Raw genomic sequence first — 14424 nt, forward strand, 5'->3', positions numbered from 1 at the left:
GCTTTGCCAAAAACTTATGAAAAAATAATGAACATTTCTAGTCCAGGTTGAAAATGAAGGGAAGGAAGCATTGAGGACACAAACAACAAATTCATTCTGGTGCCTGATTGAAAAATTAACCTTGTCCCTCTGCTGACCTGGTCCCTACTCTGCTTCCTTAATCATTTTAATTTGATTAACTTGGTCCATATCTTCTGCTTCTTAAATAGGGAAATGTCAAGCAATATTTAACATTGAGATAAATTTACATATCACAGTCTTGGTTCTTCTTGTCAGGGCTGGCCTTAGGAATAAGTAAGCAGAGTAGAAATTTGTTCATGTGGTGTAAGTTGAGGAGTACCACAAGGGGCTACTTATTCCTAAATTTTTATTCCTTTAGCCTTAAGTCGCCATCATTGGAAATATTCCCGTCTGATAGTCTGATAGTTGAGAGGGGTAATAGAGGTACACATTAGAATCAATAATAGTACCAAGGAAAGGAATAACAGTCAAGCCCAGATTACTTTTGGCAAACCTATACAGGGGAAAGGATTTGAGGATGTGGAGGGAAAGAGAAGTATAACTAAGTTTTTCATTTTACTTTTTGTAAAAGCACTAATTAAAAAAAATGAATTTACCTAGCATTTTATAGTTTTTTAATGTTTTCCCAACACTTTACAAATATCAACTTATTTTACCTTCAAAATTACCCTGGGATTTGGTAGCTATTATTATCCCCATTTTTATAGATGAGAAACTGAGGGGATCAGACAGCTATTAGGCAACTAGGGTGGATTTGGACTCAACGCTTCCTGACTCCAGATCTAGCAATCCATCTATGTCACCAACTGCCAGATTTCCATACCTAGAAATCCTTTTTTCTAAAGCACATAGATAGTTGTTTTGGGATGCACTTGATTGTGAAGACTCAAATCCTTCTTGAGGCAATAGTAATTAAAGATCTCACACTGAAACAGACCTTAGAGAGAATGTAGACCTTTTGCAGATGAGGCATCTAAGACCCAGAAGGGGCACCTGGTCAGGTAGATATAGTAAGTAGCAGAGATGGTGGGCAATCCAGCTCTTCTGCCTCAAAAATCCTATCTTCTTGACAGTATGCTAAGATGTCACATTTCACAGATTTGATTTTAAATTTTGAGGAGCAGAAAGGAGTAAAACAATTCTTATACACTTCTCTGGGATACAAAAGAATTCACTTACTTCCATATTCAGGAACATATTAGGAATTCAATATGTATGTTTGAATGCTAGGCCTTAAGTCAGAAAGATTTGTCTTCCTGAGTTCAAATCTAGCCTCAGACACTTACTAGCTGTGTGATACTGGGTATGTAGCTCAAGTTTCCTCATCCATGAAATGAGTTGGAGAAGGAAATGTCAAAGCACTCTAGTATCCTTGCCAAGAAAACTTCAAATGGGGTCATGAAGAGTTGGGCATAACTAAAAAACTACTGAATAGTTTATTAGATTAACTAGCTGACTAATAGATCAGGGTTCTTAAGAAGCAGGACAAAGAAGGCTTACTTAGGAGTTGGATGAATTGAAGAGGGAAGCAAGGAAGTTTTCCTTAGCATATGGGGTCATTATATTAAGGAAAGGTATTTTTAGTTTTATGAAGGGTAAATCTGGAAACAGCTGAGACTGATGGTGTCCAGGCAGCTTCCTATTGTAGCTACTTTGGGCCAGTTCTGACAAGAAAAACCAATACTGTAATATGTAAATTCAGCTCACTGCTAAATGTTGCTTGACATTTAAATATTTAAGAGACAGAGGATAAGGACCAAGTTAATCAAATTAAAATGATTAAGGGAGCAATGGGTCAGTGAAGGGACAAGGTTAATTTTTCAATCAGACCAGCATGGGATGATCTAAATGGGGATCCTTGGACAGTCAAGTGATAGCATTAAGGTCACATTTGGGATATGTGTTGGGAAGACAGAGGAAAAAGGGCTATCCCCATTGAAAGGGTGTTGATAAACATTATTTATTTTATAATTTTTTTTAATGCTAACCCTGCCTTCTTCCTTTTCTTCTGTGAAGGGGGGGGAAGTAGATGTGACTTTCTATTTACAAATATTGTTTAAATTTCAGTGGACTAAAATCAGACATACCATATACCTTCAGTTGTCTCAATATAATTCTAATATTAGTATGCATTTATATAGTTTTAAAGTTTGCAAAATGCTTTATCAATATCATCTCAGTTTATCCTCATAGCAATCCTGAGAGTGAAGTGCCATATTATACCCATTTTGCAGATGAGAAAATATTCTCTATCTCCTCATGTATCATAAAAAGTTGTGGTCCTTCTTACCAAGGTAAATCCTCTGTAAGCATAAGTGATCCCATTCCAACATGTCTTCTCTGGCATATTGCTCCCTTTATCATCCTTATCTCACCTGTCTTCATTCTCTCCTTGTCCACTGCCTTATTTCCTACTTCTTACAAGGATGACCATCTCTGTTCTATCCTCAAAAAAAAATCCTTTATTAATCCATAATAGCTATCATTCCACTTCTATTCTTTCTTCTTTTTTTAGCTAATCTGAAGTAGACTTTCCTTTCCTCTATCTTTTTAATTCTACAATCTGGCTTCATATTGAACTGAAATTCCTCTCTCTAAATTTCTCCATGATCTCTAAACTGACAAATTTAATGACATTTTCTTTAACCCTAATCCTTCTGTAACCTTTGATGCAATCAATTACCCTTTTCTCTTTGATACTCTCTTTTTCCTAGATTTCTGTGATATTACTCTGTGCTGATTCTCCTACCTTTCTACATTCTACTTTTCAAGTCCTTTGCTGGATCTCCATCCAGGTCATGCCCACTAAAGGTAGGGGTCTACAGAGTTCCATTGTGGGACCTGTTCTGTTCTCCCTCTATACTATTTCATTTGTTGATGCCATCAGCATCCATAGTTTCTACTATCATTTCTATATTGATGATTCTCCAGTCTACTCATCCAACCCTAGCTTCTCTCCTAACCTCCATACTTGCATTTTTAACTGAATGTCCTATAGACATTTTAAACTCAACATATCCAAAACTAAACTTATTATTTTCCCCTGAAAACACTTCTCCCTTCCAAACTTTTCTATTAGCATTGAAGGCACAACAACCTTCAACCACTCAATATCTTCATCCCCCCATCCAATTCATTATGTGGTACAGGATCTCATCACTTTATGCTTGGACTAATGAAATCACCTTGTTTCCTCTCCCAGGTTCAAGACATCCCCTTCCACCACTTCATTCTAACCATCACTCAATTGTCTTTCGTAGCTGTCCCTTGTACAGACACTCCATTTCCAAATTCCATGCATTTCCTTTTCTCTTCATCTCCACCTCCTGGTTTCCCTTTCTTCAAGTTCTAGCTGTGATCCCAATTTCTAGGAGAATTCTTTCCTGATTCTACTTAATTCTAGTGCTTTCATTCCATCAATTACTTCCATTTTATCCTGTATATATCTTGTTTCTAAATAGTTGTACTCATGTAATCTCAATTAGACTGTGAGCTCCTTGAGAACAAGGATAATCTTTTGACTTTCTGTGTATCTCTAGTACTTAGCAAAGTACCTGGCACTTTAATTTTATAATAGATCCTTAAAATTGCTTTGACTGACTACTTCAGTATCTATTGATGATTTTAATAATATAATAATATATGATATTTATTAATCAAAAATAACTGACCTATGTTTATTCACTTTAATAAACAACAAATAGAAAAATTCAGGGGTTAAACATATACAAATTTGTTTGAATTGATTGTGAAGAAAACACATACAAAAGAACACTATATGCTATGATTATGATAACATAAGTGATAACAAATCTACAAAGCAATCAACTTCTAATAAAATATAATTAACAGACAATCCTGGAGCATTTCAGATGAAATAGAAGCTCTCTTATATTGGTAGAGAGGTTGGGATGTGGGGCAGCTAGGTGACACAGGAGATAGAGTACTGGCCCTGGAGTCGGGGGACCTGAGTTCAAATCCAGTATCAGATACATAATAATTACCTATCTATGTGACCTTGGGCAGGTAACTTAAACCCATTGCCTAACAAAAACAACAAAAAAGTAAACTTGAAAGGTAGGGGTGACTATATATAGGGAATACATATGCTTTCAGGTGTAGTGACTGTGCCAGTTGATTTGACTGCAGTATTTTCTTGATTAAAAGGAAGTAATTAGACATGTAATTAGACCATAGAGAATAGTTGAAAACATATACCTCAGTAGAACCTCAGTTTATGAATTTAATTTTGTTCATCATGCAATTTGTCCATATTGCAAAGTGAAATTTTCCCATAGAAAATAATGTAAAGTGAGTTGATCAGTACCACATCCCCAAAAATATTCATATAAAAATGTGTTAATAATTTTAAGTAAGTTTTTTTACTCTATTTTACCTGAAATACAATAGTATTGAGTAGTACATGATATAAACCAAAAATAAAGCAAATTAACTTGCTTTCAAGCTTTGAGAAGAATCATGACTGGCGTGAAAGTGATGACAGGGAAGAGGAGGAAAGGTTAGTGCTAGGAAGGAGAATCTCCTTCCTTGAGAACATCAGGGATTTCAATGTCTGGAGTGTCTTATGCTACTTTCACTAAAAATAACACTATTGCCTTCACTTATTTTTTGTTTTTTAGAACTACTTTCATGTTTTAATTCTCTGATTTTATTTTTACATTCGTTTCTGACTAGGAATCTATCTAATGACACTTATTTTTGACATTTTTTTTCAGAATATCATAGAAATGTGACATGGTGTTATCATTGCACAATATTTGTGACTCTCATTGGTACAATATTATTTGAGTGATGGTTTTTCTTTTTGGCAAGGCAAAGGCGTTAAGTGATTGACCCAAGGTCACACAGCTAAGTAAGTCTTAAATGTCTAAGACCAGATATGAACTCAGGTCTTCCTGACTCTAGGACTGATGCTCTATCCACTGCACTACCCACCTGCCCCTGGGTGATTTTTTTCAAGAAAATTTTGCACTTTTCCCATATCTGATAACCTCCCTAATATCACTTGACATGAAGAATTCCTACGACCTCTCAACCTCCTTTTCAGTTGAGATATCCCCCATAACCTCTGTTTTTCCTCATCCATTTCCATCAGTTCAACCCTTGTCAGCTCCTCACTATGTTCTCAGGTACAGTATCACCTGCTAAGTGCTTCTAGTTAATCCATATGAAAATCAACTTTTCAACACCTTCTGGAACACATGGTCATTGCTTTGATATTTTCGTGACCCCTTTCACTACATCTACCATCTTTATTTCATCCTGGTCTCACACATACCACATTCATGCTTCTCAATGATTTCTTTTTTCATTTCCAATGTAATAATCTCTTTTTTCTTTGCACTTTCCTTTTCAATCTTCTTCTCCATTGTTACAAATATTGTTGTAGATCACAGTCACAACCATTTACTTTTACATAAAGCACTACCATACATATGCAAAGACATGTGAACACAATTATAATGTTATCATTAAGAGTGAACGATATTGCCTTTACGAAGGGTCAATGCCATATGAGGCTGATTAGACAGTATACTGACATGTGGTTCCTTTGATTGACATAAGAAAGCAAAAAAAAACCATTGCTCTAGTTGAGTGTCATGCCTTAGTGAGCCTTTCAAGTTCAAACATAATGTTCATACTCAAATTTTGTTTATCATACAAGATGTATTTTACAAAAAAATTTTCCTCATCCAGCCAAGCTAATATAAATCTCATATACTCATGAACCAAGGTTCTCCTGTAGCTCTCTCTCTCTCTCTCTCTCTCTCTCTCTCTCTCTCTCTCTCTCTCTCTCCCCCCCTCTTTATAGTGATGGGGATGAAGGATGTGGAACATTAACTATAGTATCTACGTTGGTTGACCAATTAATTAATCAATTAATGAACAACTACTATTAACCAAGTACTTTGCTAGGTGCTGGGGTTAGAATGACAGAAATGAAATTCTCCTATTCTCAAGAAGTTTACATTCTTTTGGATGAGTGATATACATTCATAAACCAGACCAGACATGCATAAAGCAGAACAAGGGACTAGAGGATCAGGGGACCAGAAAAGACTTCCTCCTGAAGATAGAAATTGAAGTGAATCATGACAAAGGTCAGGAACTCTAAGAGATGGGAGTGAATATGAAAAACATTACCAACAGGAGGGACAGTGAATGAAAAGTCACAGAGATGGATGATGTAAGTCCTTCATGGCTGCTTGTATATGAGTATATAGACGAGATAAGAAAGGATCAAGTTATGAAGAGAAACAGAAAAGCTTTATTTGCTCTTAGACAAACCAGAATTTTACTGAGAATTTATTGAGTATGGGGGGAGGGATATGCATTAGATAGCTTTGTTGAGTTGCTGTACTTTTCTCCTTCATTCTTTTTATAGTTATTGTTTCACTTGGCAGGGGAGAAAGAAGAAAATCTTTGCAGTAAGTTTTCCTGATAAAGCACTCATTTATAAGATATATAATTAACTGATTCAAATTTATAAGAAAAAGAGCCATTCCTCATTTGATAAATGGTTTAAAGAGATTAAATAGGGAATTCTCAAGAGAATAAACTCATGAAAAAATGCTCCAAACTATTTCCAATAGAAAAATGAAAACGAAAGCAATTCTGAGGTTTCATTTCATGTCCATCAGAATGATAAAGATAACGAAACAAAGAAAATAATAAATATAAAAGAAGTAGTGGAAAAACAAGCACTTTGCTACAGTGTGAATGGCTATAACCATTCTGGAAAGCAATTTGGAAGTATCTACAAAAAGTTGCTAAAACAGTATGTCAAAGTTATACCACTGCTATATCTATTCCTAAAGGATAAAATGAAAGGAAAAGGTACAAAAATATTTATAGAAACTCTTATTGTGATGGCAAAAAACTGGAAACTGCAGGTTACCCATTAAGGAATGAATGGACGTTTTGGTTTAAATTGTGATAGTGTACTATTGTGCTACAAGAAATGAGGAAATAGATGATTCAAGAAGGCACAGAAAACTTATATGAGCTGATATAGAGTGAAGTTCATAGAAACAGAAAAATGAATACAAAAATATTAATTTTTTTGAAATGAATTATTTTGAAGACTTTTGTAAACATGAATAATGAAATGAGCAGAATTAGGACATTTTATAAAATAATAACACTAAAATTCCTTAGTTTTAAAGCTATAAAAACTATGATCAATCTAATGACCATTCATGATTCCAGAAAACAAATGATGAAATATACTATCTGTTTCTGAGATGGTATATTTAGAGTGCAGAATAAGACATAAACCTACATATATTCATGGTAACTGGGTGGTGCAGTGGATAGATAACTGGGCTCGCTGTCAGGAAGACTCCTCTTCCTGAGGTCAAATCTAGTCTCAGACACTTACTAGCTGTGTTTCCCTGGGAAAGTCACTTAAACCTGTTTGCCTCTGTTTCCTCATATGTTAAATGAACTAGAGAAGAAGAAAATAGTAGACAACTTTAGTATCTTTGCTAAGAAAATTCCAGGGTCACAAAGAGTCAGATATAACTGAAATAATTGAACAAAAACTTCTTGATTACAGACCAGATTCTCTATTTTCTGTGCTACATAGATGCTACTGTACATACACATATGCATACCTAAGTATGTATACATAAATACTTATGTACTGCCATTGAGGGAATTTGCTTGACTATGCATCTTTGTTGCAAGGAATTTTCATATTCATTTCTTTTTTTTCCCCCCAGTCAGGTGCAGAGGGAGAGAAAATAGATTTCTGTTAATTTCAAAAAAAATAGAGAACTAGGAAGTTGTTACAGATATGAAACATATGCATTTTAAAATGTTCACAGTATCATTTAATCTTAGCTAATTGTTTTACTTTGTTATAAGAAGTAGGAGTAATCTGTAAATGTAATGTAAAAATAAAACATCTACTAAATTATTAAATAAGAAAAAAAGGTAATATGTAAAGTAAAAACATTCTAAAGCAAAATGGAAGTGTTTAATGGAGAAAAGATTAAGGTAGACTGGTGTTAATATAAAAATGAAAGATAAAAAATAAATTCTCAGTAGTAAAATGAATATTATTAATCAATCTCATCATGAAATATTACTTCCAGATCATCTCTTCCAGTTATCTCTTTCTCTCTGATTAAACCACAATTATACTTTTTTTTTAGTTTTTTCAAGGCACTGAGGTTAAGTGACTTGCCCAAGGCCACACAACTAGGTAATTATTAAGTGTCTGAGGTCGGATTTCAACTCAGGTCCTCCTGATTCCAGGGTTGGTGCTCTATCCACTGCACCACATAGCTGCCCCAAACCACAGTTATACTTAAGGTCCTTTTTACCTCTTGCCTTTTATCATTTTAGTAGCCTCCTAATTGATATCCCTTCATCCAGTCTCTCCATTCTCCAACCCCTCCTCCACATAGCCAACAAAGGTATACTAAAGTACAAATCAATCTATGTCAGCTCAAAAAGCTTCATTGACTCCCTTTTATTTCTAGGATAAAATATAGATTCTTTTATTTGATGTTGAAAGTGCTTCATAATCTAAATCCAGTCCATCTTTCCTCTGCTCAATCCCAACCCTATCCCCATGACTCCATGTTTCAGACAACTTGATCTCTTTTATGTTTTTTGGCTACAGCATTACATTCCCTGACTCCATGACTTTGCACAAGACTATCTCCCATTCCTGGAATGATCTCCATACTCATCTATGTTTTTTGGAGCAAAAAAAACTCATTAAAGATACAACTAAAGTGCTACCTTGTCAGAAAGAGACTAGTTCTGGTTCCTCATTCTCCTTCCCCCATTATATCATATTTATTTTGCATGCATTTTTATTTAAGTATCTTTGTACATTTTGTTTAAGCTCATTGAAAGCATGAACAATTGTCTTCTTTATCTTTTTTCCCCAATATCTAGCACAGTGTGTAGCTTATAATAGGGATGTAAAAATAAATGATTGTAAAATTTAATTTTAAAATGAAATATTTGTTGCCCTAGTTTTCTCATGAGTTTCCTACTTGAATGAGATAGTGATAAAAATGTTTTATAAACCAAAGTAAACATTTTTTTAAAAATAATACTTTCCATAAGATAGCGATTGTAGTTTTAAATATATGATCATCTTTTTTTCAGCTTACTGCATTGTACCTATCAAAGCTGATAGTGGCTGCCTTATGTTATACATTTCATTGATTCAGAATCAAGTTGTACAAGTACCAAATACACTTGTGTGATGTTTTTGCTATGCCTGTGGATCCTCAGTGATTCAGAATGCAGATGGCAGGTAAAGAGGTAAGTATTATCTTTGGATTATCCAGTCTGATTCTCCCTGCTGACATTGCCCATGCTGCCTCTTGTTCACATTACAAAATCACCTTGATTTGATAGCCCACATGGGTGCAATTTCCCCTTTCCCATTTTGGAGAGCTTTGTGCCATAAATACATTTTTAAACACCAAATGGGATGATTTGGCCCATTGTGCTATGTATATAATTTAACCTTCAAAGGAATATGGTCTGTGGAGCAAACAGGTTAATAGGAAGGTTTTAAAAAGACATTTTTTCATCTGATAGGACATAATTGTTCCTAAGGAGCTGTTATGGTCTATTGTATAAATCTTTCAAATTCATGGATTATTGGCCCAACACACAGTAATGGATCCTATAGAGCGTTGAAAATCTATCATATTAATATGGCTGCTGCATATGCAGAGTATGAAGTTTATTCTCCCATCCATGCCTTAGGGGATTGATATGTAACTCTCATACTAATGGGCATAGCTCTCCCACCCCTGGATGGGATGCTGTTTCAAACCTCTTTACTTCCTGAATAAAAATTCCTCTTGAAATTTCCACAGAAAGAAATAATAATAAAAGTATGTGCAAAAGGGCTGTACTACTTACCCAAAATATTTGCTTGTTCAGAATTCCCAGAGGAGCCATAGGGTTTCACTTTTGAAAAGCAATGAAGAAAAAGCTTTTTTGATTTAATAAAGAACAAATCAGCACCTGAAAACATATAATTGTACCCACACAAATGCCATGTTACAACTCTACTGACTATGTGTTATATTTGATGTTGACATGAATAGTTTCACTTTGTATGTTTATGTATATGTACATTTTGACTTTTAAGACCTGCACGGTTGCTTGATGGCATTATTCAGAGGTTGTTTCACTTGGCTCCCCATCTCTCCTAATGCTCTAACTTTCCTCCTCTCTCTACATGGATGCAGAAAGGATGCCAACTGGCAATTGTGTGAGCTGCTTTTTTGGCACATAGCTAAGGAGGGTATCATTAGAGAATCATTTTCATAGAGATCTAGAACTAGCTTCTTTGAAAAGAGGCAGCCTGAATTGAACCCCAACTCATTTAACTCTTTAGAGGATGAGATGTAAAATGAAATAGAAATGAAAGGAGTGAGGTTTTTCTATTTTTCATATAGTTTTGATGAATGTAAAGCTTCTTTTTCCTTTCATAAAGTTTTGCTAAAGATAGCCTTAATTTATTTTTTAAAAAATTTATTTTTTTTACATTACTGCAATAGTCATGTTATAAAAGTAAATATAACCACCCCCCCACTAAGAAAGAGAAACCTCAAAAAAAAATAGTGAGAGAAAAAAAAATTTGCTTCAGTCTGAATTAAGATACCATCAGCTCTGTCTTTGGAATGAATAGCATTTTTTATCATAAATCCATCAGAGAAATTGCTTCAATATTTTTTCCCACAGTTGCTATTGCTAGCTGTATTTGCCTCCCTCCTCTTCCTCCCCACCCCCATTTATTCTCTTCTATCTCTCCTTCCTCCCTGTTCCTCATCAAAAGTGTTGTATCTGACTACCCACTCCTATGAGTTTCCTTCTCTTCTATCACCTATACCCCCTCTCTCCCTTCCCCCTTGCCCCCTTTCTCATATTTCTTTCCTTTCCTATTTTCTTCTGGGGTAATATATATATATATTTATATATATATATATATATATATATATATATATTTCTATACTATATTTTCTATATATGTGTGTTATTTCTTCCCTGAATCACTTCTGATGAGAGTGAAGGCTTACTCATTCCCCCCATGGCCCCCTCTTCCATTGTAACAGCTTTTTCTTAACTCATTTATGTGAAATAACTTAGCCCATTTTACCTCTACATTCTCTTTCTCCCAGTACATTTCCTTTTTTACCCATTGCCTCCATTTAAAAAAAAATATTATACCTTCACATTCAGCTCCCTCCTGTGCCTTGTCTCTCTCTCTCTCTATATATATATGTATGTGCTCCTTCTAACTGCCCTAATAATTGAGAAGGTTCATATGAGTTATCAGTATCATCTTCCCATGCAGGAATACAAGCAGTTCAACATCATTAAATCCCTCATAATTTGCCCTTCCCCTCCACCCTCTCTATGCTTCACCTGAGTCCTGCACTTGAAGATCAAACTTTCTGTTCAGGTCTGGTTGTTTCAACAGGAAAACTTGAAAGTCCCCTATTTCATTGAATGTCCATCTTTTTCTTGAAAGAAGATGTTCACTTTTCTGGGTAGTTGATTCTAGGTTGTAATCCAAGGTCTTTTGCTTTCTGGAATATCATATTCTAAGTAGAAGCTGCTAAATCTTCTGTTTTCCTGACTGTAGCTGCACGATATTTGAATTGCTTCTTTCTGACTGCTTTTAATATTTTTTTCCTTGACTTAGGATTTCTGGAATTTGGCCATAATATTCCTGGGAGTTTTTATTGTGAGATCTCTTTCTGGAGGTGATTGGTGAATTCCCTTGATTTCTATTTTACCCTCTACTTCTAATGTAACAGGGTAGTTTCCTGGAGAATTTCTTGGAAAATGCAGTCTAGGCTCTTTTCCTGATCATGACTTATAGATAACCCAATAATTTTTAAATTATCTCTCCTGAATTTGTTTTACAGTTCTATTGTATTTCCAATGAGATATTTCACATTTTCTTCTAATTTTTCATTCATTTGGTTGTTTTATTGTTTCTTGATTTTTCGCAAAGACTTCAGTTCCCCTTAGCTCCATTTTACATTTGAAGGAATGTACATTCTACATTTTCTTCAGAGAGCTTTTGTATTTCCTTTTCCATCTGGCCAGTTCTGCTTTTTAAGGCATTCTCCTCAATGACCTTTTGGATTACTTTTTTCCCATTTGATCTAAATTGGTTTTTAAGATGTTATTTTCTTCAATTTTTTTTGTAATTCCTTCACCAAGCTGCTGACTTGGTTTTTATAATTTTCCCCCATCACTCTCATTTTTCTTCCCAATTTTACCTCTGCCTCCCTTACTTTTCAAAATCTTTTTTGAGCTCTTCAATAGACTGAGACCAGTTCATATTTTTCTTGTAGACTTTGGATGTAGAAATTTTGACTTTGTTATCTTCTAAGTGTATATTTTGATCCTCCAAGGGGCCAGAGTAATTGCCTATGTAGGATATTTTTTCTTCTGTTGTTTACTCATTTACCCAATCTATGTCTTGATTTTAACTCTTTTTTAAGGTGGATGGAGGATGCACTTCCCCAATCTTTTGAGGGTTTTTGCAGCTATTTTTTAGGGACAACCCCCAGGACCTCAATTCCTCCAAGGTCTTAAATGTCAAATTCTGACTGTTCTCCTGGCCTGCATTCTGGTCTGTGGATGACAACAAGCACTCCCCTCTGTCCTGGAACTGTGAGGAGGTTCTTTGCTCCACTTTGGCAATAAAACCCTTTTTCCTGAACCTGGGGGTCCAGCCTTCAACCTGGATCTGAGAATGGACAAAGTAACAGAGTCCTGCCTCAGGGATAGCAGAGAGACCTCTGCAGGCTCCCCCAACCCCCCTTACCATCTGTGGACAGATTGCCAGTGGATCCCTGCCAGGTGGCTCCCCAGGTATGCTCCTGCTTCCCGGGGAGGGGTCTGTGCTGAAGTCTGAGCTGGACTGGGCTTGTGTTCACTCTGGTGTGGCAGAGTTTTCCTGCTGAGCTCTTAGTTGTCCTTGACAATCCCTGGGCTGAGATATCTGTAAACCACAGCTCCTGCCACAGACCCAGGAGTCCTCCAGGAACCTGGATGCCCCACAGGTTGTTCGTGGATGGTTGGAGTCAGTTTCCTCTGGCACAATGGGTTACCCTGTGGGCCTTTCTAACCCTGGGGTAATAGACCTTTCCCACAAATTATCCAAGTTGTCTTGTGCTGGAAAATTGATTCACTCAGTCTTTCTGTGGCTTCTGCCATTCTAGAACTTGTTTAGAGTCATTATTTAGAGGTATCTGGAGTGGTCTGGTGGAGAGCTACTGGGAATTCCTGCTTTCACTCTACCATATTGGCTTCTTCCCAAAAAGACAGCCTTAATTTCCATAGAATCTACTGGAAATTGAAAAATTCTGTTCTATACCTTTAATTCCCCCCCCAAAACCATAAAAGATAAAATTTTCATTTTTTCCTAACATATTTGCATCATCACACTATTTTGTTACAAGATCCCACTGTTAAAAAAGAGAAAGTTATTCATGATTTTTCAGATCAGTTATGATTTTGCCGATCTCGTTGTATGTTGATGAAATCTGGATAGTATTCTAGTACCATGACAGGAAACCGAAGCATATGAAATAGAAGGAAAATTTTGAAGATCACCTGGAAAGATAAGATACCAAATTCTAAGGTCCTTTTCTCCAACTAAATTGCCAAGCATTCAGATCTAGTACAGAAAGCACAACTCTCATAGACTGGCCACATTGTTCAAATGTTAAACATGCACTTGCCAAAAATACTATTTTATGGAGAACTCACACAAAACAAGCAACTGGGGGGGTGTCAGAAAAAAAATTACACAAGGACTCTCTCAAAGTGTCTCTGTTGAACTTCAGAATTGATTATGTGACATGGGAGACATAGGTAAAGAACCACTTAATATGACATATCTTCCTCAGAGAAGGCACTGTGCCCTAGGAATAAAGCAGAGTTGTTGTAGCTCAAAAGAAACACAAGATGCACAGATTTAGAGAATCTGCCCAAAATGTTCACAAGATCTATTTATGCTCAATCTGTGGTAGAGCATTATGAGATCATATTGGTCTGATCAACGAGATACTCTGTAACTTGACTCTAAAATAGTGTTGTCACTTTGGTTCTCTTTGAGAATGAAGATCAACAACCTTGTATGATTCATTCTTCTGTTTCAAAGAACAAAACTTATGGTTGAAAAGTATCATTTGATTAAAATTTTATATACAGACTTTTATTACATGCCTATTATGTGTGAGATATTATACCAGATATTGGAGATACACAGGCAAAAACAACAACAGCAAAAAAATCTCCTGTTCTCAAGGAATTTTGTTTTACTGCAACAAGGGAAAAGGGCAATAAATAATATTTCTCAAATTGTAGGAAAAT

At 35.6% G+C, this 14424-nt stretch overlaps 1 long non-coding RNA gene across 2 annotated transcripts in view; it reads left to right on the forward strand.

The window, feature by feature from the left end:
* Nucleotides 1-5982: 5982 nt before the first annotated feature.
* The window catches only part of LOC141507824 (uncharacterized), a 331288-nt gene continuing 322846 nt past the window's right edge, over nt 5983-14424 (forward strand). For both annotated transcript variants that reach the window (XR_012474276.1, XR_012474275.1), the window contains exons 1-2: nt 5983-6229; nt 9172-9330. This is a non-coding gene — a long non-coding RNA (uncharacterized LOC141507824). The remainder of the gene's footprint in view (nt 6230-9171; nt 9331-14424) is intronic.

Source organism: Macrotis lagotis, chromosome 1, assembly GCF_037893015.1.
Source record: "Macrotis lagotis isolate mMagLag1 chromosome 1, bilby.v1.9.chrom.fasta, whole genome shotgun sequence".
NCBI lineage: Eukaryota > Metazoa > Chordata > Mammalia > Peramelemorphia > Peramelidae > Macrotis > Macrotis lagotis.